Source organism: Ursus americanus, chromosome 20, assembly GCF_024610735.1.
Source record: "Ursus americanus isolate L20-20 chromosome 20, mUrsAme1.1.p, whole genome shotgun sequence".
In the NCBI taxonomy this organism is placed as follows: Eukaryota; Metazoa; Chordata; class Mammalia; order Carnivora; family Ursidae; genus Ursus; species Ursus americanus.
The window spans coordinates 18,314,489-18,340,541 of record NC_142146.1 but is presented as its reverse complement, the minus strand read 5'-3'; the positions used below and the strand labels follow the sequence as shown (position 1 = coordinate 18,340,541).

The 26,053-nt window shown below is 39.8% G+C and overlaps 1 long non-coding RNA gene across 3 annotated transcripts; it reads right to left on the bottom strand.

The window, feature by feature from the left end:
- Window positions 1-2,059: 2,059 nt before the first annotated feature.
- LOC148108380 (uncharacterized) lies at window positions 2,060-25,565 on the bottom strand. Of its 3 annotated transcripts, XR_015727842.1 has the most exons (6): window positions 25,390-25,565; window positions 8,211-8,264; window positions 6,147-6,173; window positions 5,864-5,950; window positions 5,675-5,758; window positions 2,060-4,680 (listed from the first exon to the last, which is right to left on the bottom strand). It is a non-coding gene; the product is annotated as an uncharacterized LOC148108380 (long non-coding RNA). The 3 variants fall into 3 exon arrangements; XR_015727844.1 differs by lacking the exon at window positions 5,864-5,950; XR_015727843.1 differs by lacking the exon at window positions 5,864-5,950 and having other exon boundaries at window positions 5,675-5,717.
- Between the last annotated feature and the right edge of the window lie 488 nt (window positions 25,566-26,053).

Here is a 26,053-nt window from a genome sequence, read left to right as displayed (position 1 = left end):
TTTCTCTGTAGAACCTTGACTAATACAACTACCAAGAGGTGTGTAGGGAGAGTTGGGGTCCAAGAGGTTTGGGGAAAGTTTTGCTGAAGCTTATGAAGGTCAGGACTCCCGTAGCCAGATTTGAGCTTCTTTTGTGTAGGATGGCTTCTATGCTTTACATTTTAAGGAGAAGGGGTTGGGGTTTGAGTCTCTAAAGTCCTGTTTCAGCAATACTCATGTTTCTTCTCAGAATGAAGTGAGAACCAAAATCATTTACTCCTGCTCAACCTGGACAATGAGAACAGAATCCACCACTTAATGTCTATACTAACACGACTTTGTTACTGTCTTAATTAGCATGGCTTTATGTTGTTAGGAACCCCTTTACAGGCATATGACCTGATTGTTCATTATAAGAACATCCCCCAAATCTCATTAACTCTTCAGTGGAAAGCATCAATGGGTAGTTTGCACCCTAAGATCCTTTGGATCCCTCACTATAAAATCCTCCCTTTGCTGTCTCCACCAATACCGGACTGCTGTCGTACAATCCAATCAAGTCCCCACGTGAAAGATCCTCCTTAACCCAAACTTCCAATTCTCAATAAAGTCTGAGTTCCTTCCCTGACCAGTCCCTCCCCACCATGCCCTGACACTGTCAAAACTCTGTGGAGAGGCTTTTCTTCCTTCTCATGGTGAGCAGTGCATTGGGCCTTATCTTATCAACAGGCCATGCTGGTTTTATTGGGGGGGGGGCAGCCTTCCACAGAGGGGAGGAGATGATGAACTGGCTACTCCCAGACAAAAATTACATCATTATACTTTTGTCCGCAGGCATGATCACTTTCCCATTCATCTTGTGTTCCCATTGTCTTATAAATTAGAGATGGCCACCCCTTCATGAATAGCTTTTGTTCCATACTCCATCCCCTTTGTTAACTGCTCTCAGGGGCAGAAAGTTTCACGAGCATGTACAGCTCAGCCTGAAGAGGTGCATACGTTCTCTCCATTTCTGTTGCTGTTTGGTGGGTACACAGGCCCCAGTAGTGCTTCTTGGCCCCAATACTGGGTGAATAAATTGACCCAACTCAGAGGGAGGTACTAGAAAGTGTGATTTCATCCTCAAGTTCAAATTGTGCCTTCTAATTCAGCTTTGCCTGCGATAAAGCTGGCATTTTGACCCTTGCCTGATTCCTGTATCTGTTTTAATTGTTTTAGAATCCACAGAAGGAAAAGATGTGATTGGTAATTTTGTTATTTGTTCTCATAGTGGATCCAACTAGCCTGTAATACTTATCCCCTCTGAGTGAGCCCACCTTGCACCATCGAATGGATGACACAGACAAGCTTGACATAGAGATGTTAAGTCACTTCTAGCTGGAATGGTCAGGAAGAACTTTGTAGAAGAGATGATATTTGAGTTAATCCTGAAGGGACAGTTCATTTGCATTGGAAGAAAAGTGCAAGGAGGATTCAGAAATGAGTTGACTGGCAGTCAGGAGGAGACTGATGGGTGTGAGGGTGAGTCCCTGGAGAAGCCGGGAATGTTCAGCCCCAAGGAGTAGTCAAGTCTGAAATTGTGGAAGGCTTTTGTTGTGGTGTATTGGGAGTTAAGACAAGAAAAGTGGGTGAGTGTTAGCATTTTAATAGTGAAAGGCACAATTTCGAAAGGATGGCATATTGACTAATGAAATTGGAAATAATTCCTTAAACCTGCAGCAAGGAGGTGATTTTAAAATAATTAGTTCTAGAATCTTGGATTATTTTGTTTTCTCTGGTTGCTCACTGAAAGTAGGGTACCCACCCCCTCCACGTTTATAATTATCTCAGAAGTACTTCCAGCTTTTCATCTAATGCCCACCCAATGACTTTTACACCCAGTGAAGACTGTCTCCAACAGAAAAATAATATAGTAATCACCTTGTGAAACCAAATACCATTGCTATAAAATTCAGCATCTCATTGTGGTTCTGAGTCACGGTCACAAAATGAATCAGAAGGATAGAATTATAAAATACTATTAAGGTATTAACTTTTCAACATTTCACAATTTAGCCAGAGTCTTTATTTTCTTAGCATGCCATCAACTTTTTTATTTTCTGCAAATGTTGCATAACAGATACCTATTTTGTAATCTTTTGAGATAAACCATTGATATGCTAAGTTTACAGTTTGCTCAGGCAAATTTGCTTCAGAATCCCAGTCCTTTCTGATAGGGAAAAGACTGAGACTCTCATTCAAAGATAGTTTTCAGGAAAAGGTAAAATCCTAGTTCTCCTATAGATATAGAACTTAACAAATGTTCAAGATTTTATTTTACTCATATATGAGAGAACTGGGAAGATCTTAAGCCAACTCAAAGAAAAAGTAAAAAAAGCACAAATTTATATGAAATAAGAGAATTGAAATTGCAAATGGAGGTACATTTTTTTTTTTTAACTAAAGGGATGATGTCAATAGAAACCTTACTGAAAGAAGTAGAAGTTGCATGTCTAACTTACAAAGAGTGACAAATAGCTCAAATAAATGAAAGGCCACAGTCTGATAACCCAAAAGGATATGCTATACACAGACAATGTACAGTTTTCCATTGAAACACAGATTTTATTCTTTACTGCCAACTCTGCCTTGAGGGTCAGAGTTTTGGAACCTTTTGGGGGAGAATGTTGGTGTTCCTGACTGAGGAACTGGCATAGGGTAATCAGGAAAAATCCCTGAAAAAAAGTTATTGTGAAGGTAGAAAGTGATAGGGCCACTGGGAAGGGTGGTTCTGGATCTCTGAAGTGGTGGGTTCCAGCCTAGCCTCCTGAGACAGACTTGTGCCCTGTGAAGCAGCTGTATGAGTGCTGGATATTTTCCATCCTCTCCAAATGCATTCGCTCCTCTTCCCCAGGCTGGGATGCTGAACTGTCTGGATTACATCATTGGGCTCCCCTGCCCTCTTGTTTCTGTTTGGGTTTGCCAATGGCACATACCAGCGGGATACTGAAGGGTGAAGTTAAATAATGCCCCTCCCTTGAATTTCCTTCCTTTGGAGTTGTTGTAGGCTGCTTCAGTCCTTCAACCAAAGATCACGGCTCTTGCCCAGCACCATCTTCCAGAGTCCTGACTATGATTTATTATACCCTCTACCCCCGGCCCTTCAGGTATACGAGTAGTAACAGTTCTCCACTTTTACTTGATCTGGAGTATTATGCTACCCCTTAGATTTCTCTGTTGTATGATGTATGTTGTATGATGCCCATATTTTTGAAAATAGACTTCTTTAAACAATAACTGTATGTTTCAAAATATATGCTGGGACTTTGAAAAGTTGAATGAATAAATTTAAAGGTATGAAACCGGTAGCATAGGCCAGTATTGACAAGGAGTAAGCGTGACTGATGATTGCAGCAACCGTGGGGTCGGAGTGGGAGGGTGTTGAGGAAAGAACCTCTTGTCTTGCATCTAGACAATGTCTGTGATGAGAACACAAGGTGTTGGCTTTCTTTGGATGTTCCAGGTGCCATAGGCAACCAACGTTTTACAGTTTGGTAAATTTAAAGCTGTTTCGAAAGCAACTTGCTTCTGATGGCAGGTTTCTCCAGTATCAAGATGGCACATCTAGAATCCCAGCATCTTCAAAAGGGCGGCGAAAGATCGGAAGTAATCTTTAGTCATGTGTAAACATTCTAGAGAGTTTTGAGGATCTTGATGGGAGATAGAGCCTTAGAAAAGAGAAAAGGCTATTTTTTTTTTTTTTTGTAAATAGGTAAGATGACGGCTTGAGCTCTTTTACCAATATTGTATTGTCTGTAATTAACTATAATATGTCAGTTTAAGCTGAGATATATACGTACATGTAGATTAACTTTAATTTGTGCCCTAAGGTTAAATTAATATTTGAGGTTAATTAATATTTCAAGATACCCAAACTAGAAATCCAAACCTCAGAATAGGCGATAGCTATTTGAGTCTGCACAACAGAGTTCACTATTTAGCTTAACAGATGAGAAATCCTTTTTCATTGATTAAATGAATGGTTTTTAAGATTTGTGGTTGACAAAGATGATTGTGTAGGTACCTTGTCATTGCATGAATGGGCCAAAATCTGGTGAATCTAACTTAACTTCAGCATATTTCCCTAGACACAACAGCGAGCTCATCCCTACTTCCTACTCTCCCTCACATTGAATATGGAGGATTCTAGTTGATCTTATTGTAATAACATTGCATTTACTTCAGAGTGAAATTTTTGTTCAAAATAATTGTTGGAATAAAAATCAAGGATGAAAAATGGGACTTCGCTGAGCTTACGATGACAACCGTGCATTGGTCAGGATAGCTAGGAGATGCTGCAGGAGCAAATTACACTTTGAATCTCAGTAGCTGAAATCAACAAAGGTTTATTTCTCGCTTATTATTCATGTCCACTGAGGGTTTGTTCTGCATGGCTATCATCCTGAGAGCCTGTCTGACAGAGCAGCCGTGACCTGGAACATTGCTTGTTGTCTTGGAAGAAGGAAAAAGTGAGCTGTCTCCTGGAGGGTCTTGTATTGGCAAATATGAAGCTATCTTTGGTCCAGAAGGCAGATAGTTGGAGATACTTGGGTAACAGTGCTATGAATACCACAGTTCGAATGACTTTGTTGGTGTTTCTACTTGTTAACAAATGTTCATATGAGTGGCAGAATTTAGCCTGAGACTGACTTGCATTGTAACCTATCACGGAGCAGAAAGGGTGGGGGAGAGGAAAGAAAAAGTCATCACCTATTTTTAACAAGTGGAAACTATTGGTTTTTATTTACAAAATATTGGGCAATTGTTGAACGGACAATTGGGAATAAATCAATTTGAATCAAATGGAATACTAAAAGAAGATATAACTTCCTAATGAAGAAAAGGGGCATACTGGATTTAGTATTTCAGCTCATGTCATGTGTAGCCTAAATGCTTGTCAAAGACGATGGGCACTGGAGCACAAAGATAATACTCTGAAGACAATCTAGTAGATTCCTCAGAATAGTCTAGATTCTCTTTCCTTCTTTCCCGCTTCCTTCCTTCATTTTTTCTAGCATACTGTTTGCACTTAGTAAATATTTCAACATCTTGATGATAATTCTATGGGACTTCATGGCACCAAAGACAAAGAGGGAAAATTTGACTTTCTCCCACTGGGGTACACGAGCAGGTGGGCTCTTTAAATGATCCCCTTGACTGTTAATGATTCTGAAGCCCTATTTAAAAGTTCCTCCAGTTAGTCCCCAAAGCATGGAGTATTCAGAGAAACTTCTAAATGACAGTTAATTTCCAGCATGCAATATCCCTGCATTCATTGCCAATTAACTGTAGCCTAGAGCTAAGCATATGATTCGGGGATGAAAATTTTTGCAACACAACACAAAAGCAATTATAGTGGTTTTTTTCCTTATAACCAGTTAAGTGGTAGAGGAAATAAAATTATCACACTCTGCCCAACTTCCTCCATAATTTAATAGGCATAAAATCCTTTTAAACCTCAAATTATTCAACAGTTTAGGTCTTTTGTAACCTAGATAAGTCACCTTACATTTTGGTAGGTAAACCAACCAACCAACTAACTAAAATGTTGAAGTTAAAATATATAACATCTAGAGAGAGCTTTTCTCAGAAATGTTTAAATTCCATACTTATTCTGAATATAAAATAATTACATTAAAAAAAAAGTCAGCCTTACCTGTATCATGACTGAGTGTATGGTCTTATCAATTGCAGCAATCCTGTGGCAAAAAGGAATAGACACCTATGTGTTTTCCTTGTTCTGAATTTAAAAAGAGAATTGCTTGAGAAGTGGTTTGTATGTTAATAACAATCCATTACATTTTTTTTCTTCTTGACTCTCAGAAACAAAAGTTTGTCCACTTACAAACTGAGTGACATCTCGGGTGCCTGGGTGGTACAGTCAGTTAGGTGTCCCACTCTTGGTTTCGGCTCCTGTGGTGATCTCAGGATCCTGAGGTTGAGCCCCATATCCAGCTCTGCACTCTTCGCAGAGTCTGCTTGGGATTCTCTCTCCCTCTCCCTGTGCCCCACCCTCTCCCTGTGCCCCACCCTCTCCCTGTGCCCCTCCCTCTCCCTGTGCCCCACCCTCTCCCTGTGCCCCACCCTCTCCCTGTGCCCCACCCTTTCCCTGTGCCTCTCCCTCTCACCTTGCCCTTCCAGCTGGTGCTCTCTCTCTGAAAGAAAGAAAGAAATCTTAGAAAAAAAACAAAACTGAGTGACATCCAAAGTATTGCTGATTTAAATGCAGTATTTCTGTTGTATTTTCACAAACTAAAAGAACAACTTCTTAACTCTACCAACAAAGCAAGTTACAAATTTATATTTGTGATTAAGTTGCCTTCATTAAGAATACATTCAATTTTCTCTTTTAAAATTCTGACCTTTAAAATAAATAGAAATCCCAGGGGAGATATGCGAATGGAAATGGAGTAGTGATGAATGCGTATGGAGAGAGTGACTGTGTGTTGAAAGGAGTCAGGCCAGCCTGGGGGTCCCATTAGCTTTATCAATTTGCAAACCATCCAGTCAAAACTCCTCAAGCTAGGGAATCTTGTGCACTTGGACTAGTTTGTTTTTAGCTTCCCTTCAACGTTTCCTTTGGTTTTCTTAGGAGCTTCAAGCTCCTGATATTTTTGTAGGCTCTGTCGTTCCTCCTTTTAATAAAACACATGCATCCCTGGTTTTATTGTTATTCTGCAAAATGGCAATGAAGCAGAGATTTTGTATAAACTGTTAGGAAGCTGATGTGTTACCCTTTATGATGGCGTAATGCCTCAAACTGGTGAAGATATTCTAGGCCTCAGAAAGGCCTCAACAAGTCAGATTTGCTGACCCTCATTTTTATGAGACCATAGATGTGAAACTATAGCACTGTGCCTGGCATACTGGGGGATGTTCAATACTGTTGATTAAAACAATATGTACATAAAAGTAAATGCATCTGGTAAGATGGATCCTTCCTTTTCTGTTTATACAGCATACAAATGGCTACCTGGACATAAAAAACAAAGTCATTTTATTTCCATTCCTTGAGATTATATACTTTTAAGTAATACCCATGATTAGGACCTCAGAAGAATGTTGGAAAACATCTTGTTTACCAAAGAAGGTTATTAAGAATGCAGATTCCGGGGCTCTATCTCAAACCTATTGGATTAGATTCTCAGGCTACTGTGGCCTAAGAATCTGCATTCTACCATGATCCTTATGGATTCTAAAGTTTAAGACCCACTATTGCTCAGTGACATGGCACCTTTGCACAGTGGTTAAACTTGGTTTGGTTAACTAGGTTACCTTTAACAGCGGATACAATCATATGAAAAAATGTGGAGAGTCTGACAATTTTCAGAGATTATGGAATGCTTTTACTAGTTCCTCTCTCTCTCTCTTTTTCGTACAGCATTTTGAAATTAATATTTATTTGACACTATAACCCAGAGGAGGAGTGCAGGGGCAGAGCTACATTCTGCATTTTCCACTTGGGGAAACAGAGGTCAAACAAGCAATAACTAGTGAAGACAGTTATAGAACCTATGCCTGCTGACTTTAAATGTAGTGCTCTTTTCTGCCATACTGTTAATTTAAAAATGTTTTCCTTTCTTTCTTTTTTAAAATTTTATTTTTTTTGTTTTATTTTGTTTTATTTTGATTTTAGTCTTTTTAAAATTACTCCCATCTTTTTTTCAGAATGAAACTCTGATAATTACAATTTCAACTACTTTTAAAGTACCCTCTGTTTTTCAGAGATTTCTTAAAGAAGGAAAGAAGCCAGTATAAAAAACAGGTCAAGGACAGTAAGGATTTGCACCTTTCAGCCTTTCCTCCATTTCCTTGTCTCTTAAACACATCATTAAATACAGAAATAAGTAAGCAAATGAGTATTTGTCATAATAAATACATACATATATAGAAATATGTCCCGATGATTGCCAAACATGTGATGAGGTTCAGGAAATGCCACCCCAAAATATGGCACCTTGGCATATTGAATATTTTACGGGGAAGGAATTTAGGAAAATGGCAGGAGCAGGACACTCTGACCTTCTGTCATCACCACCTCCCACAATTCTTTGCCTTGAAACAGGTCATAGAACCTTGATGTGAGAGGTGCCTTCCCTATGCTTGGAGGGAAGGAACACCCTTATCTTTGAAGACAAAGGGATGCCTAGAAGAATCCTAAGGAACAGGCTGTGCTGGTGTACTATACTTACCTCATACTCCCTGATCTATCGTATTCCTCCAGCGCTGTCCACTCGTCATCAAACCTAACATAAAAATACTCTGGTTTAATGGTTTCTTCAGGTCTTCATTTCCTTATGAAGGCTCCCATGTCAAATAAAACTTATATTTTTAAAAAAATGTATGCTCTTCTCCTGTTGATCTGCCTTAGTTTAATTTTTCGACCTAGCCAGGGACCCTGAGAGGGTATAGGAAAGCTCCCCTCTCCTGAGCCCAACATGGATAAGTAGAAAACCCAAGTATGCAGGGGCCCAGGCTCCCACTCTTGCCTTAACCAAACCAAAAGCTCACTTTTATGTTTGCTACATCAGGGGTCCATAAAAAGTACATTTGGAGCAACAACAACAACAAAACCCCAGATTCCAGTCTGATTTCAAGGTTGAAGTACATCTTGGTTTTCTTAAATGCTTAAAAGGATGAAAGAGTCTGCCCCAAGCTAACAGCAGGGAGGCTTCTTTTCATTTCTTTTGTTTCAGGGTTGTATAATTCCCATTGGAGTGGAGGGTGGAATTTCACTCAAAGTTTATAGGGAAAGAGGGTTTCTGTTTTAAAAGTTATTCTAATGGGGGCACTTAGTACCTGAGAAAGCCAGATTTCTCCCCTTAGAAAGCCATTGAAATGACCTACTCCATGTATATGTGTTCTTTGCCAAGTTATTCATTCTCTGCCTCAGGTCGTTAATTTAAAAAACAGGCTATTAGTATTTACCCTTACCGTTTTCACAGTGGGCTCTGTAATAGTAATTGACCATAATAACCTGACCATCAGTTCATATTCAAAAGATAGGCACTGTAAGGACAAATGTGATGATTATGATTAGATTGTGATAGTAACGAAGTACCAAATCAACTGTTTTTCAAAAACAAATTTAGAAAACTCAGCAAACTTTTCATGTGATTGAGTTAGATGTCCATCTCTAAAGGCAACCTGGTCTGGACCCAGGTCCAGAGATTCAACATGACTATGATCTCTTCAACTATTGCTCTTGTCCTGCACTCCATCCTCAGCTACCTGATTTCATGGGCATCCCTTCAATGCTAATACCAGCTATAACTACAAGTCTTTATTATCTCAATTTCAAGCATCTCATACTCTTATCAATTCTTCAACCCCATTGGGACCTTTAATCCAAGAATGGTAACATATTTTCGCTGTCCCTCAGCTCTACCACAGCTTCACTTTCTTTGTTTCTTCATTTAGATCCCACTCTTGCGCATGCATTCTTGACACTCTTGTCTCTCTCTCCAGTTGTATGTTTGGCAAAACTCCAACTCTGATAAATCTTTCTCTGCACTCAAGCAACTGAGAAAAATATAACCGTGATGACTAAGATCACTCTAAATATATAGCCACATCACTCTAATTGGCTTGGCACATCCATGGCATTGCCCCTTTCAACATTCTCATATTCCCATATGACTATTTCACACCATATATTGTTGGAATTAGATTCAAGCTGCACATAACAGAAACCCACTGATGGATCTTCTCACAAAACACAAAAAGGTAGTTCTTGGCTCCTTTGGCAGTCACACAAAGTCATGAGAAACCCAAGAAACTTCTTTTTTTCTGCTCTCCCATGCTTTGCAGTCAACTTCCGTCCTCAAGATGAGTAAGATGGATGGCTGCTGTAATGTCAGGCATCACATCTGAGTTACAGGAAGTAGAAAGGAGGAAGGTGAGAAACAAATGGGGCACCTCTCAGCAGAGGCACTTTCCTTAAGGAGTCTTCCTGGTCATCTCGTATAACATTTCTGCATACTTCTCTCTTGCTAGAATTTAGTCAACTGGTCACACTTAATGCAGGGGAGTTTGGAAAATGTCTTTCTTCTCGGTGACCAAGGGCCCAACTAAAAATAGGAGTTCTCTTTTAAGGAAGAGGGAGAACATGGATATTAGACAAATCATTATTGCTACATACCTTTTCTTCTTTCCTCAGATTTCAACCACTACTCTCCCCACTGCCCTGTCTCCCACTAAGACCTTGCTTATTTCACTGAGAAACTAGAAGCAATTGGAAGCAATACTTCTACCAGCAAATTAACCAAAACATCTATGTTCAACTCCACATACTCCTTTAGCTATCGTTCCATTTCCCTGCTCTCCTTGAGAGTAAACCTATCTGTTGCCTTCTCTTCTCCATTGCCTGCCATTCTCACTAGAATCTAGTGCTATAAGTCTTTTGTCCAATGAAACTGTGTGGTTAAGGTTACCAATGACCTCCATGTTGTCAAATCCACATCCGGTGGCCTCATCTTACTGGACACAGTCCTCCTCTTATTGACATAGTTCCTCATTCTCTTCTCCTTGAAACTCTTTCATCTCTTGGCATTCAGTAGCACACTGTAATCTCTTGGTTCTCCACCCACCTCCCTGGCTTCCCAGTCCCCATTCTGTTTGCTGGGTCCTTTTCATCTTTGTGACCTCAATATCTCCATTTGGATGTCTAAGAGAAACTTCAAATTTAACATGTCCCAAACTAAAACTCTTTATCTAACTCTCACCTTCCAGTCTTCCCTATCACAGTTGGTAGCAACTCTATCATTACTGTTGCTCAGGCCAAAAACTTTGAAGTTACCATTGCCTTTTTTCTTTTTTTTTTTGTTCCACATCCTATCATAAAATCCTGTTGGTTCCATGTCCAAAACATATCTATAGCCTGACCACTTCTCACAACGTGCTTCTACTGTAAGAGCCTAGTGCAAGCCCCATAATTTCTCACTGGACCAGTGTAATTAGACACCATGCTTTTGCCCTCTCCCTAGAATGTTCATCTCAACATTGCAGCCAGAGTATCACTTTAAAATATGTTATATCCCACCACTTCTCTGCTAAAAATGTTTGAATAAATTCCCAATTTAGAATGAAACCCAAATGTCTTAGCCTCTTAACACCACCTACAAGGTTCTACATGATCTAGCCCCTGCTACTCATCTAACCTTATCTGCTACTATTTCCCTATACTTCCTTATGCTCCAGTCATACAGACCTACTTACTATTTATTAAACATGCCAAGAACATTTTCAACTCTGGGCCGATGCACTTGGCATATCTGCTATCTGGAATATTCTTCCTCCAGTTATAGTTCCCTTGATGTGACTTATTTTATTCAGTTGTTTACTCAAATGTCACCGGTTTGGAGAGCTCATCCCTACCACCCTATGTAAATAGAACCTTCTTTCATTTTCTGTCAACTTCTCCTACTTTGCTTTTTGCATTACCCTTAGCATCATCTGACACAGTTGCTTGTTTGTTTGTTTCTTGTCCGATTTCCTCTATTAGAATGTAAATTTCAGTACAGAGGGACAGATCTTATCTTTTTTTTTTTTTTTTTTTGCTTTTCACCTGTATATTTCCAACACCTAGAATAGTGCCTGGCATACCGTAGGTATTTAATAAATATATATTAAATAATGATGTCTTTTGGAGACCAACTTGTGTATCTAGAGCTATGTTGGATACCTCCTGAATTCCTTGATAGATCAGCTGCAGACCAGTTATGTTTGACAATAAATTAATTCCTTTAGGTCTGCTGTCCAAACCCTGCTCATACCCTGGGTGAATTTTCTGGCCTCATCACTGTCAAGATTCAGGATAGGGATAAAGGAACATAGCGAGAGCCAGACAATATGGCTCACAGCCACTCAATTGGAATCCCTTTGGAGTTTCCATGTTCTCCTTAGAATTTTTTGAGAACAGAAAAAAGGGATGCATTACAAATTGAGAACAGGGTAAGTAGACTTGATGGCTCAGTCTTCATATTTATTCATCATTCTTTGGTTATAACTATCTGAACATTCTTTTCATTTTGTGGGAATCCATCATGCTGTCCATCTTGTTGAATGTAGGATGCTATCCTACATTATGGAAACCTCAAATTTCCAATATTCCCTGTACCCGGAGCAGAGGCTGAAGAGTGGACATGTGACTCAGACTTGGATAATCTAATGTCTCCTTGTGACCTTATATCTCTGTTGAACAGCACAAAGATAATGGCATCGATATTAATAAAGGCAGCATGAATATTGACATGGCCCAGGGGTGGGGGCAATGACATGTAGCAGTGGGTAGTTGCACTATCTTACAGTGAGTGGTGTGGTCTCCTGGTTGTCCAACCTCTGCAGTTATCAAGGTAACTGGTAATTCCTTTCCATTTTATAGGCTTGGTCATCCAAGATTTTGTTGATTCTGTCATCTCTTCATGTGCTTCCAAGAAATTATCTTTGATTAAGACAACCAGAATCAGTTTCTGTTGCTTGAATTTAAGAACTCTTAACTGATATGGAAGGCTAAAACAAAAACCTAACAAAAAGAAAACTGTGTAAAAACAAGATGATGTTTTACATTAACTTTCTATCATATGAAAATTAATGTGCAAAGTATTAATGAGACTATGTTAGTGTAGTATCTTTAATATCTTAATAGTAGTGATGGTTAATTTTATGTGTCAACTTGGCTAAGGCCAAAGTACCCAGATATTTGCTCAAACATTATTGTAGATGTTTTGGTGAAGTATTTTTTAAGATAAGATTAATATTTAAGTCCGTAAACTTTGAGTAAAGCAGATTACCTTCCATAGTGTGAGTGGGTCCCATCCAAACAGTTGAAGGCTTTAAGAAAAAGACTGACCAGCTCTGATGAAGAGGATAATTTACTAGCAGACTGCCTTTGAACTTGAAGTGCAGTTTTTCCCTGGGTCTCCAGCCTGCCGCCTACCCCTACAGATTTTGAAATTGCCAGCCTCCACAATTGCGTGAGCCAATTCCTTAAAATAAATCTCTCATTTTCTTTCCATATATGCACGCCATTGGTTCTGCTTCTCTGAGGAACCCCAACTAACACAATAGTCAAACATATAAGAGTGGTATCTGTGTGCTAAATAGCTCCCATAATACTTACTCTGTGGTGCAATTATGCACCCCCACCCCCTTGTTGGATTCAGGTGAAGATTCTCTGTGAACGGACTGGATGGCTCTCCGGGGTTCTGTATCATGCGGCTGGGAGCAACAAGCCAATGCAGTCTGCCTATTTCTCTTCGAATCTACTTCTGTAGATTTGCTGTGAGTAGCAAACGAATGAGATGATTCATGTGATGGTGCCAGATGAACCATAGAAAACGGCATAAGTACGATTTAATAAGGGGTGTGTGAGCGTTCAGGAGAAGAACTTTGAAAGCAAAGTTGGCACATCATGTCTCCATTCCACCAGCATGCCCCTCTGCCCAGTTTCCCCTGATTTCAGATACTAGAAAGTAAAACCATGGAGAAGGAAAGAAGGAAGAGCAAATCCTATTAGCTCTCAGTTACACTATTGCAAAACGGCTTCCCTTTTTGTAGTAGCTGGAGTGATCCTTCTAAAGCCCATTTTCTCATATCGCTTCCTCCTGGGTAGACATGGAGACACGTCACCTAGATCCTTCATGATTCTCTGCAGCAGAGTGTGGTCAGTAGGCTGTGTCGGCTTTCAGCTCCTTTGGGTTCAGCCTCAGCTGCAGGGGTCCCCCCACCTCCTCTCCTTACCCGGATCACACCCTCCCCCTGGAGGCCTACACCCAGGCCAGAGTGATGGAGAGATAAAGGCCTGGTTATTTCTGTTGGAAGCTGGCCAACTCTGAAGAGCCATGCTTGTTCCAGAGCTTCCTACTGGGTTGGCCAAGGCATGGTTGGGCCTGCAGTTTAGCTTAACTTCACTCTTTACCCATTCGTGTTTCATCTTTCTTCCTTCCTTTCATATGTATTGATCTTTCATAAACATCTTACAGCCCTTACAGTCTGTTTCAGTACCTGCTTCAGAGAACTCAACATATAACACCATCTCTAATCCTTTAAATGATTGCTCACTTGCCCCCCAGAGCTTCTCAGCAAGAGTACATGGTGGTGTGCCAGTCCAATAGTGCCTGGCACATAGTAGGGGCTCAATACCTATTGGCTGTTGGTATTCAAAGCCCCAGGATGAGTAGGAGAAACCCAGCCCCCCTCCTCTGCCACTTCCTGGAGCATTATTTTCTCAATGGAAATTAAAAAATTAAAAAATGTTAAAATAAACATGGATAACTTACAGACTAGGATATAAATTTGCATGAATTTTAAAGTTGAAATATATGAATTTCAAATAATTTTGGGCCAAGCTGGAAGTTGCTCTAATCATCAGCTTTAAATCCTGGGGGAAACATGTTGATTCTGTGTTGTTAGGGCATCTGGTAATAATCTGAGGAGTTCTGGTCTTCTGTCTCCTGACCTACATAGTATAGCATAAAGCTTTCTCCATCATCTGCCACCACCATCTTTGTAGCCAGATCGCCTATCTTCCTGGACTACATGCTTCACTCTAGCTTTGTACATATGCCTTAAGTCACACCTTGCCCCACCCCATCATCCTTACCCTGGTGGATAAATTCACTTAAGAATAACCACAAAAGTCACCTCCCATGTGAACCCGAATCTCTTAGGCAGAGGCTGAATTATTGCCTCCTTTGGTCTCTCATAGCATCTAGTCCATATAGTTTCAATAGAATGTATTTTACTTGCCATGTAGTCTTCATCTGTTTACATTTTCCACTGGTGGATGGTGATCCCACCTCCCCTCCACCCCCAGAACAGAGACTGTATGTTTTTCATTTTCTTATCCCCAGTGTATCATAGAGTACCTGGCACAGAGTCTGTGCTCATTATATTGGCATAAATGAATGCAAATAGAGATAAAGGGCGATCTATTATTGAAGTGTAGTAGCTAAAAAAATATTGGGTGGGGATATTTTTGACTCTATTAATAGAGCTCTCTATGTTTTCCCTTTGCAGGAAATTTTACTTCTTGGAAGCTGTTAGAAATATGATTGCACAAAGTATAATTTCCAACTGGAATAGACGGTTTCAAGAAAAACACCTTATAATAACATGGAGAATACACTATGGTACCCCCATCCCTGTACCTTCTGGAGGGCAATTTCAGATCCCTGATTTTGTAATGATTAGGGAACAATTTTGTTTCACATTTTTGTTGTGAAAAATAATTGATATTAGCAACAATAATAGAAGCTTCTTAATCCCAAAGGATTTGAGGTAGACCAGAGGATTCAAATCTGCCTTCTTCAAGCGATGCTTGAAGTTTTCATACATATGGTGGGAAAACAACTGTTTCTTATTAGCTTAGCCTAAAATAAAAGCTAGTTAGTCTTTTGAACATTTAATGAGTTATTTTCTTGGTTGCTTGGGTGGAACATTTCTCTGCAGTTGAGCAAATATATTAGAGGCATGTACAAATCTGTCAAACTTGGTGTGTTGACTTTACTCAGAATTTTGCTATTAATAATTTTTTGATAAGCAGTCCTTTAATCCTCCTGGTTTTGTAGACTGAACCTTTCTGATATCAAAGGATGAAGAGAGAGACACAGTAAACCCTCCTACAAACACCAAAGGGAAGTTGGTAGGAGGCTCTTTGGCCCTGATGTGGTTTGCAAAATACATCAAAAGGGAGCAATAGGAAATAATAATTATAAGCAAGAAATGGAAAACTGTGGCATGGATATAGTACTCTTTTGGTAGGAATCTTCCACCATCATACCATTTGACAGGAATAGTTGGGAATGGTAATAAGTAGATTGCATTATTAAGAAGCACCAGGAATACTTTTATCTTTTAATTTTATGACAAGTAGGCAGACCTACAAACTATGTCTATTTTCTCTTTTTTTTTTCAGCAATTTTTATTGTAATTTTACTGCTCTTGGCAATAAATTCACATTCTGTAGGTTAATTCATCTCCTCTATTTGCAATGACTATATGTGTCGCAGGGTCATATAATGACCAGATGATATGATAGTGCACGTGTCTATCTGCCAGTAGGCAAAGCAAATGAAATTATGGTTGTTTTTGTTAGCAAATACAAAATTTGCTGAGTAAGACTGGGATACAGACAGGATAAAGGATGAAAATAAATATAATTTGAAGTCTTTTTAAATGCACAGTGACATTTCATAAAATATACACTTAGCTGCCTACTTTTTGATAAAGCAAAGATCAGAGGAGTGAAATGTGGGAGTGATTCTATTAACGTTTCTGGTAGCGCTTCCTCTGTTCTTAAGACCTCAAGATTCTTTCAGATACATACACTAATAATTGTATAAAGAGGGCAGAGAAAACAGCAATTTATTATGATGACTGGATTAAGTACTCTGGCACGGAACAGAGGAAAACAAGCATCTCTGCAGATGGGAATGTGGCCACATAATGTTTTCAGCAACAGATTTCTATGGAGGATTTTTTTGGCATGAGGAATGAACATTCATATTGCTGGAATTGCCATATGAGTTATATTGGTGGCTATTTTAAGATCAACTGAACCTGTTAATTATTTCTTGGCCTCTACAGTTCTGATTTATATACTGGAGGCTAAGAAAAATATAAGTTGTTGACAGCTGTCCTCTGCAGTTATTATTAGACCACGTGTTCATGGTTGTGAAATAATTGGAAAATTAAAGATTTTGGGGCGCCTGGTGGCTCAGTTGGTTAAGCACCTGACTCTTGATTTTGGCTCAGGTCATGATCTCAGGGTTGTGAGATGGAGCCATGTCAGGCTCTGTGCTCTGTGGGGAGTCTGCTTCTCTGCCTCCCTCTCTCTCTGCCCCTCGTCCTGCTTCCATGCTCTCCCTCTCCCTCCCTCTCTCTCAAATAAATAAATACATCTTAAAAAAGAAGAAAAATTTTGTCTAGGATTTCCAAGTCAGGGGTTTAGAGTGTGTTGATTATTCAAATGAAGGTGTTCTGATTAAATCAATTATAACTGGAAGAGGCAGACTAGAACGCTCAGTACGATGGGGCATTGTTACCATTGTCAACTTTTCTGATCCTCAGAACTTTATGAGGAAAATGTGGTAATAATAAGGTCAATCTCACAGTATGTCTACTATGAAAAATAAACGTGAAGGGCACTTTGTAAATGACAAGCTTCCAAATAGTGTCTGTAATTACTTCTATTCTGAGACCAGTCATGTTACTTCTAGTGGATGCTTAGGATGCAAGGTGCTGCGTTGTCTTCAGCCTGATTTTAGCCACTGAGGTGGATGGATCCATGCAAGTTACCAGCATCCCTCATCAAGTGTAAGAAGTGGCATCTTTTTCCTTTGCTGCCTTAAAGGGCCTTTCTGAAGGCACGGAAGGGCGATCAGGCACATACAGACATGACTTGGAAGCGTGGGGAAGTTAATGCCCTATGGAGCAGTTTTGTCGCAGAGGCTGATGGGAGGCTACACCTTAACATCCTCGGCTTGTCGGCTGGTGAGACAAGTCTAAAGGAGGGTCCACATAATTCCCTAGGGGATCCTCAGCAGGAGTGAGCTGTAATTGTCCACAGAGGTAACCAGCACGCTAACGCGCAATTTTACTGTCTTTTCTCACTCTCCTGGATTGCTTTTCCCACCCCTCACTTCTGCCTTCAGGCACCGGCTCCTGTAAAACCATCCGCACCCCAGTGCGTGCTGCTTCTGGAGATATTACCCCCGGCTAACTTCCTCCAGACATTTTAGCATAGTGCTAATGAAAAAAAAGACATCAAACTACTGCAAAAGGAGATATTTCAGTAAGCACCCTATGGAGACAATTCCTGGCAGTGGGTTTCACTACACCACTGGAGGGATTAAGGGACTGCTGTGAAGATAGTCAAGGAATTCAGGACTTCTAAAGTTTCAGAGCTGTTGTTTGCAGTGCTTTTCAATCCTTTAATTATAGGGAAAAAGTCCTGAATGTGGGGAGCAGGAACTCAGTCATTTCTTTTTTGAGTCATGGGCTAATACTGGATAAAGTACTGCTGGGATAAGGCGCTGTGGAATGGGCTGAGTAAGGGAAGGGTGAGCAAATATCAAAGGAACAAGAGAGGAGGCAAAAGTAGGAGCAATGGATGATTGAGTCCCTACACTTTCCTTTGCCCTGTGTTTCAGGCTTCCTCATAATCCAGTGTTCATCTTGCAAGTGCTGGGAACATTGTGTATTGTTCACACTGTGCTCCCCGGCACAGCACCTGGAACACAGCAGCTGCTCAGTGAGCAATCTTCAAATGAATGAATACATTAACTGAATTGTTTCCCCTTAGGTGTGTGATGGGAGAGAGAGCCCTGGACCAGAACGTAGTAGGACTGTTTCAAGACCAGGATTTGTCATTAACCCAGGACACGGATTAAGGTTGACAGCTCAACCAATCACACTGGCCTGGAGGTCCAGCACTCAAATGGAGGCTTTTTCTTTTTCTTTTTCTTTTTCTTTTTCTTTTTCTTTTTCTTTTTCTTTTTCTTTTTCTTTTTCTTTTCCTTTCCTTTCCTTTCCTTTCCTTTCCTTTCCTTTCCTTTCCTTTTCTTTCTTTTCTTTCTTTCTTTCTTTCTTTCTTTCTTTCTTTCTTTCTTTCTTTCTTTCTTTCTTTTAAGATTCTATCTATTTATTAGAGAGAGAGAGCATGAGAGGGGAGAGGAATAGGGGGACAAGTAGACTTCCTGCTGAGCGTGGAGCTCGACGCAATGCAGGGCTCCATCCCAGGACCCTAAGATCATGCCCTGAGCCAAAGTCAGACAGTTAACCAACTGAGCCACCCAGGCACCTCTCAAATGAAGGCCTTTAACTGGTCTCAGAGTTCTAAGGAACCATGGTAAAGGACTGGGCTTTGAAGTCAGGCAGAAGTGGGTTTGAATCTGCCACATGTAAGAAATAAGACTTTGAGTTAGTTTACTGTTCTAATCCCTAAAGTTTTGACTTTCTTCGAGGGATATAATGATACTTTCCTCTCTGGGTTGTTAGAATGCTAACATTGAACATTTATAAAGTTTCTGTTATATAGTAGTCAATAATTTTTAATATCCCCTGCTCTCTTCTTCCATTAGCAAGTTTTGTAAATCTCCATTTACCTGCCCAATGACCTGGGCTGAAGGAAATAGGAAGACGGAAAACAGTGGACCAGATAATCCACAGCTTGGGAATAAAGTCTTTAAATTTCAGGGAGCTTTTTATATTTGTTGCTGTATATACAAATATTATAGATATGCCATCAGGAAATTGGCATGCTTGTTAGTGATTCATTTTCCAGAAAGACTAGTATTTTTGAACTTTGTTAAAACTCAAGTCATGTTATTTTTGGTCTTCCAGATTTCTATTGCCTCTTTGTTGTTTTTCATTTTCTCTGTCTTTGGTTTTTATGGGAATTCTGCTTCCTTCTGTCAGGAGGCCTCCCTGTCATCCTCTTTTGTCCCCAAGGGCTTTGAGCCTCCCTGGGATTCGTGGTACCTTGGCGAGCGCCGTGTGGTATGCTTGTTCTTGCACTGACCTTTTCTGCCAGTTCCTCTGCTCTCCAGCCCCCTCCTTTAGAAGGAGCCAAGCATTTATTTGTCCATCAAGTGTTTTATTTTTGTAGCTCCTGAATCTTCCAGTTCAGTGGATGCATTCCAGGCCAGAGGCTGCCTAAATTACTTTTCAACAAACATTGTCCTACAGACTCTCCTTCCTGGGTGTGAGCTGAGAGACTGTGTGATGGGAGTGGCAGTGTGTGGCCCCGGAACCGAGAAACACACTGGGGACTTAGATGAACTGGAAGCCTGGCTCTACCTGGTTAATGTGCTTAGATTTGTGAAGACCCTTCGGTGTTATAAAGAGTTCTCCTCAGTCCAAATTAAACTCCTAGCAAAGAAACACTTTTTTGCATAGAAGGAATCTGGTTTCTGTGGCAAAAATAGCGATCATTCTTCACCTCTCCCTAGATCGCTTCCTTTTGCTAGAGGAGACTTTGTATCTTTTCCCATAAAGAGACAAAGTCCATTTCTTCAAATTGAACGTGGGCCAGGCTTGTGACTCTCTTTGGCAAATAGAATGTGTCAGGTGACTGTGTGTGAATTAAGAGCCTGGACTCAAGAAACCTTATGTGCTCCCACTCTTTCTTTTGGAACACTGCCAGTCATTATGGGAATAGGCCTGGACAGCCAGATGGAGGGTGAGGTCCTATGTGGACTACAGTGGAGTCATCTCAGTTTCCTAGGCAAAGCTTCAGATGTGAAAGAGCTTAGCCAAGACCAGTCAAACTTAGCCCAGATCAACAGAACCATCTAGATGACTGTAGACTCATGAGTCATAATAAAGGGTTGTTCTAAACCACTAAATTTTGGGATGGATTGTTATACACAAAATCTAACTGATCTGGGGTTTTACAAACCCACAAACACACATTATGTTAAATTGATTGTTTCGATGCTAGAAAAATAATGACAAGCAAGCATAATAATGATTAGCAGAGCAGAGATGAGAATAGAGGGCAAACATCCAGCATACAAGGATGTTTTTTCCAATGTTGTCTTTACCTGATCCCATTGACGGGTAAATCTTTGAGGAGTTAGGTTATTTAGTGGCTTTCGTATTAAAAAACCTGGAATGTCATCAATTACTATTTCAGCTGAGGAGGTCTCAAACTCAAAGCTTCCACTCCTTTTTTAGGACTTCTGTGTGTCCTGGGATACTGTGAAAGATGGGCACACAGGACACATCAGATGAGGGCTGAACTAGTCACAAGGCACTGCTGTGGGATGGCCAAGGTCGAAGTGAAGTTTATCGGAAACATTCTCTTATCTTATACATCACATTAAATTGTATGACTTTCATGAATTGTTTTTCAAAAAGTCATCTTTTGCTTCCAAACAACCAAAAGTCATGAGTAAAAGATGAAAATGCATAGTTTCACTATTATTCACTCAGCTTTTAATCATGTGCTCATTGGCCACACATGACACCAAAAGGTTTTAACACTAAGGTCTAAAAGCAATTTAAACAAACTTGATGTCATAATTTCTTTCCTGAAATTTCTTTTTTCACTTAGCAAATTATTTTCTCTCCTCAGAAAATGAATGCCATAACCAAGGCTCCTTTTTCTTCATTAGGTAACAACATCCAGATTTTATTGGCTTTATCCAAAAGAGGCAATTTCTCATTGTTAGCCAAACTCAAAATACACAGAGTAAAATTTGGTAAACTCAAGCAGAAGTAGTCTCCAGATATTAGAAGACATTTCTGCATTTATATGTTTTCCCTTCAGGAAATTATAGTATTGATGTAAATTAATCTTTTAAAATTTAAGATGACCAGCTTTCCCATTTTTTAGTAGGATTGCAAAATATTCCTCACTTAAAAAAGGTATTTGAGATTCAAGAGCAATAAAAGCTAGATAAAGAAAAACACTGTTGTGAATAATGTGCTTTCAAAAGGAAAATGTTCAGATTTTCACAGAGTTGCATACTGTTTGGCTGGTCAGCTGTGCCAAGATGAGTTTGGAACTTAGCCCATCAGATTCCTTGGCTTCACTGAGCAGAGTCTCGCTCGTACCAGGGCTGCAGTAAAATTTTTGCTATTTATTTAAGACACAAATCAACATAGAAGTGTACATTTTAGGCCTAGAGAATCAGAGAGAAAACTAGTTCTGACAAATTGGCAACACTAAAATGCTACTTAGAAGTCCATGTTAAAGACTCCTTCTGGATAGAGGCATAGAATCACATTGCCCAGTATTATTATCTGTCAACAGTCTGTGCCCAGATTGGGTAAAAGCAAGAGCTCCCCTCCCCGTCCCTCCTTGCTGAATGCCATCTCATGTTGGCTTATTTCTGCCCAGTTGTGCCATGTCTTCTAATCTAGATGGAGAAGATGAAGTAATGTAAGGTTTGCCTTTTGGAGGCTGTATTTGTGTATTTGCATCTTTCTGTCTAGAGACATAGAACAGCTCTTCCATGAAGCTCTTCTCCTCATGGAGGAGCTGTTGCTTCCAGAACCTGAGAAAGTAGCACCTCGCATGGAGTTCATCTCAAATGGCCACAGGGATTTGGTTGCAGAGGATGGTTATCTTCCATTCCCAAACTGGTCATTTCTGATTCTGCTGTCAGTTCCCAATCACTGTTTTCCAGGTCTGACTTTAATACATCTTCTAAATCAGCCTCAAAGTCATTGGTTCTTAATTTGGACATCCAAGAAAAGATTCAGGGGGTCTGTGAAACTCATGGAAGTATGCTGAGACATCAATGTAAAGTGTGTAAGCGCATTTTTCTCAGGAGAAACTCCCATCTTTCATTAGATTCTCCCAAGGATGCACTTTTCTCCCTCAAAGTTATACCATCATCACTTAAACTAGACATTGTGATTAAAGATTCTCCACTCACTATGACTCATGGCTCCCTCCCAGAGAAATTGGCATGAAGGAACTCACTGTCTAACAGCTTATAATTACCACCCATAACACAATTACCGAGAAAGTTCTGAGCAGAACTCTTCTAACGGTACTGATTCTAAGTAGTAGGGCTTTGTGAGGATATCAGACTTTGAGTCTTTAACAATCCCAGCTAATTCTGAGTTATTGTTAGGAAAATACATTATAAACAAATTCTACACAGCATTTAACTAAAAAAAAATTACATCAATTAGGAATATTTCTTGACTGTGTGTACCAACTACCTACTTAATAGTGGTGTAAATAATAAACCTATTTTATTCTCTCATATAACATAAAGAGTGGAGGTGGATGTTCCCAGAGTTCTATCAGTAGCTTATCAATGTCAGAACTTGTTATGGATTGAATGTTTATATTTTCTTAAAATTCACAGGATGAAGCCTTAACTCCCCATATGATGTATTTGGTGATGGGACCTTTGGGAGGTAATTAGGATTAGAAGAGGTCATGAGGGTGGGATCCTTGTGATGGGATTAGATCTCTTATAAGAAATGACACCAAAGAGCTTGCTCTCTCTGCTGACATATACACAAACAAGAGGTCAGCAAGAATATGGCTGCCTTCAAGCCAAAAAAAAGAGGCATCAGAATGAAATCTACCTATGGGCATCTTGACCTTGGGTTCCCCAGCCTCTGGCAGAGAGATTCATTCCTGTTAAGTCACCCAGTCTATGGTATTTTGTTATGGCAGCCTGAGCAGACTCATACAGAACTCCGTGGTTCTCTTGTCCTCATCATGGCTACCACACCTCTAGGCATCCCATTCCATAAGTGATTTTAACTAAGGGCACAAAGCTGGGGAATAGCCAGAACAGTGAATATGATTTCTCTTCATACTGTTTTCTTCTTATATCAGAGAAGGAAAAAAAAACAACTCTTTCCAGAAAACTTTTCTTTCCAAGCTCCCCAGAAATCTTTTCATTCCATCTCAAAGTCCAGAACTGGGTTACATGGCCATTCCTAAATGTAGGGAGTCTGGGGAAGTGAGTACCTTGTTTTTCAGATTTTTGAGAAGGGAAGCGAGAGATGGTTATGTGGGTCAGGAATGGCTATTGGGCAGCAACAGTTGGGTCTCTAATATGGTTGCAAAATTTTAAAAAAATCAAGAGATTTTACTTAAAAATCTGAATTACATCATCTTTAAAAATGAGAAAATCTGGAAATGCTGGAGATGCTTGCACGGAAGCGATAAATCAGTTCTCTGTGGCAGTCCTTCCATCAGGATGGGGCATGAGAACTGATTTTGCCATGGGCCTTATTGTTCCCCATTTTCCTCCCATCTCTGAGCCTCTGTTATTTGCCACTCCTCATTGTGCCTTGTTGTTTTTACTATATGAGGAATCTTTCATTTGTTCGTGTTATCTGGTTTACTCCTGTAGTCATTTCCTTTGAATTGTCTTTAACAGTCGGACTAAGGGAAAAAAGCATTCCAGAGGGATTTGATTTTGGGCCCTGGATCTATATGTAAAATTTTGTTTGTAAAGAAAAACATCTGATTTGTAAACAGATCATTTAGTCTTAATGCTTGTAGATGACATGAAAGTAGAGTATTTGACTCAAGATGTCAGCTTGTCATGTCCAGCAGGAGAAGATAAAGAGGACAGAGAAACAAATTTGCATCTACCTAGACTAGAAAATGATCAGATTTGGAGGAAAAATAACACAGCTTTTTGAAACAAAATAAATCCCAACCAAATTTCCTTTAAAAAAAGTTAGCTGGTTCACATGAGAACAGTAAAGGGGAAAACATGACATAAGGTGATTTCAGGAGGCCTGCAATGGATTCCTTCATGAAAACCTCATTAAAGAATTCAGAAAGCAGCACCATGAAGTTGGGGAGATTTTACTTGCACTATTCTTAGAATGTCTCCAACTGATTTTCATCTACTTCATTTCATACTGACTTCATGAACCCAGAGGAACAAAATTGTACCTTCAATACAGGATGACATGGCAACACCAATACTTCCTAACTCCTGATAGAGAAAAAATGTACATAGGTTAAAAATTCACAAGTATTTATGGATCAGGTCACTGTAGGCACGAGGGTCTCTGCTTCTATCGAATAGTCCCTCTCCTCATAAGACTCCACTAGTCTCCTAATTTATAGGCATTAAATCTTTTTAATTTTTTTTTTTACTATTACATCACATTTCACTTAATACATTTGATTTTAAAATGCTTCTTGGGGTATCTGGGTTGCTCAGTCGGTTAAACGTCTGACTCTTGGTTTCAGCTCAGGTTATGATCTCAGAGTCATGAGACTGAGCCCTGAATGGAGCTCCATGCTCAGTATGGAGTCTGCTTAAGACTCTCTCCCATTCCCTCTCTCCCTCCCTCCACTCTCTCTTTCTCTCTCTCTCAAATAAATAAATAAATCTTTAAAAAATAAAATGCTTCTTTAAACATAATTAGTCAGGGAACATCTGAACAGTGTATTTCAAAAATTACAATATAAGCAAACCACATCCAATGAAATATAAAATTAGAAACCTTGGGGTGCCAACTAATTGAAAGAAGGCCATTTGAAGATTTCAGGCTTTGGGCTGGTCATTTTAAGTGCACAAGAGAATAATTAATAAATTTCATCCCAATTTGCCTTTCTAGATTCTAGGATCCTGATTTTCTTTCATGTTTCCGGAGGAAAGGTAAAAATATTTCCCAAGGTTGTTTAAAATGTCTGCCAACATATGCAAATAATCTGCCTTTACGAGGGGAAGAGGAACAGTGTTGAACTGTTTGTGTCTTCCATGCACAGGAATTTCTGGTGCTCTGCCATCTGAAGAAATGTTGCATGTTTACTCAGTAACGATGTTTTGTATCTAAGTTTATCCCAACTTGGAATTATGGAAGTTTCCCTCTGAGGTATGTTGAGTGCCATATTTCATTTAAAAATTTATATGCATTAAATCTTACCTGCTCAACTCATAAAGTTTGACTCCAGCAAGCCACTCACCCCTCATCCATTATTGTCTGCTGATTCCTTTCACTCCAGAAAGGTTAATTTCCTTACTGTTTCAGGCATCCACTGGCTATATTTTCCCTTGTTCTCAGCTCATTCCATTTCTTTCCTTTGCCCGGAAAGCCAGCTGTTTCACATGCAACTCCTATCCAAATCAAAATAAAATTTCAAGGTCCAGTGGAAGGCTTGACCTCCCCCAGGAAGCTTACCTCATCTTCGGCATCATTAATATCCCTTTGCACTGAGTTGCAACACTCTATATACAGCCTTGCCGAGAACATTATTGCTCTGTGGAAGGAGATGATATGCTCATCAAGGACAAGGACAGAACATTTTATTTCTTTCGTAGCCTTCACACTGCCCATCATAGCACTGAGCACAGACTGGGGACTCAATAAGAGTTGGTGGATAATACTAACCTGACATCTCCAAGCAGAGTTGAGTGGTTCCTTTTCTCTTAACTTATGAAGACCTGTTCAGAGCTCTATTATAGTGGGCTATAAATACTTGTTTATAACCTGTCTTCCATACTCGACAGTAAATCCGTGGGGAATTGCAAGTATAGTCTCTTCATCCTCAAATCTCCTTGTGCCTTTCACATTGCTAAGCACACAGTAG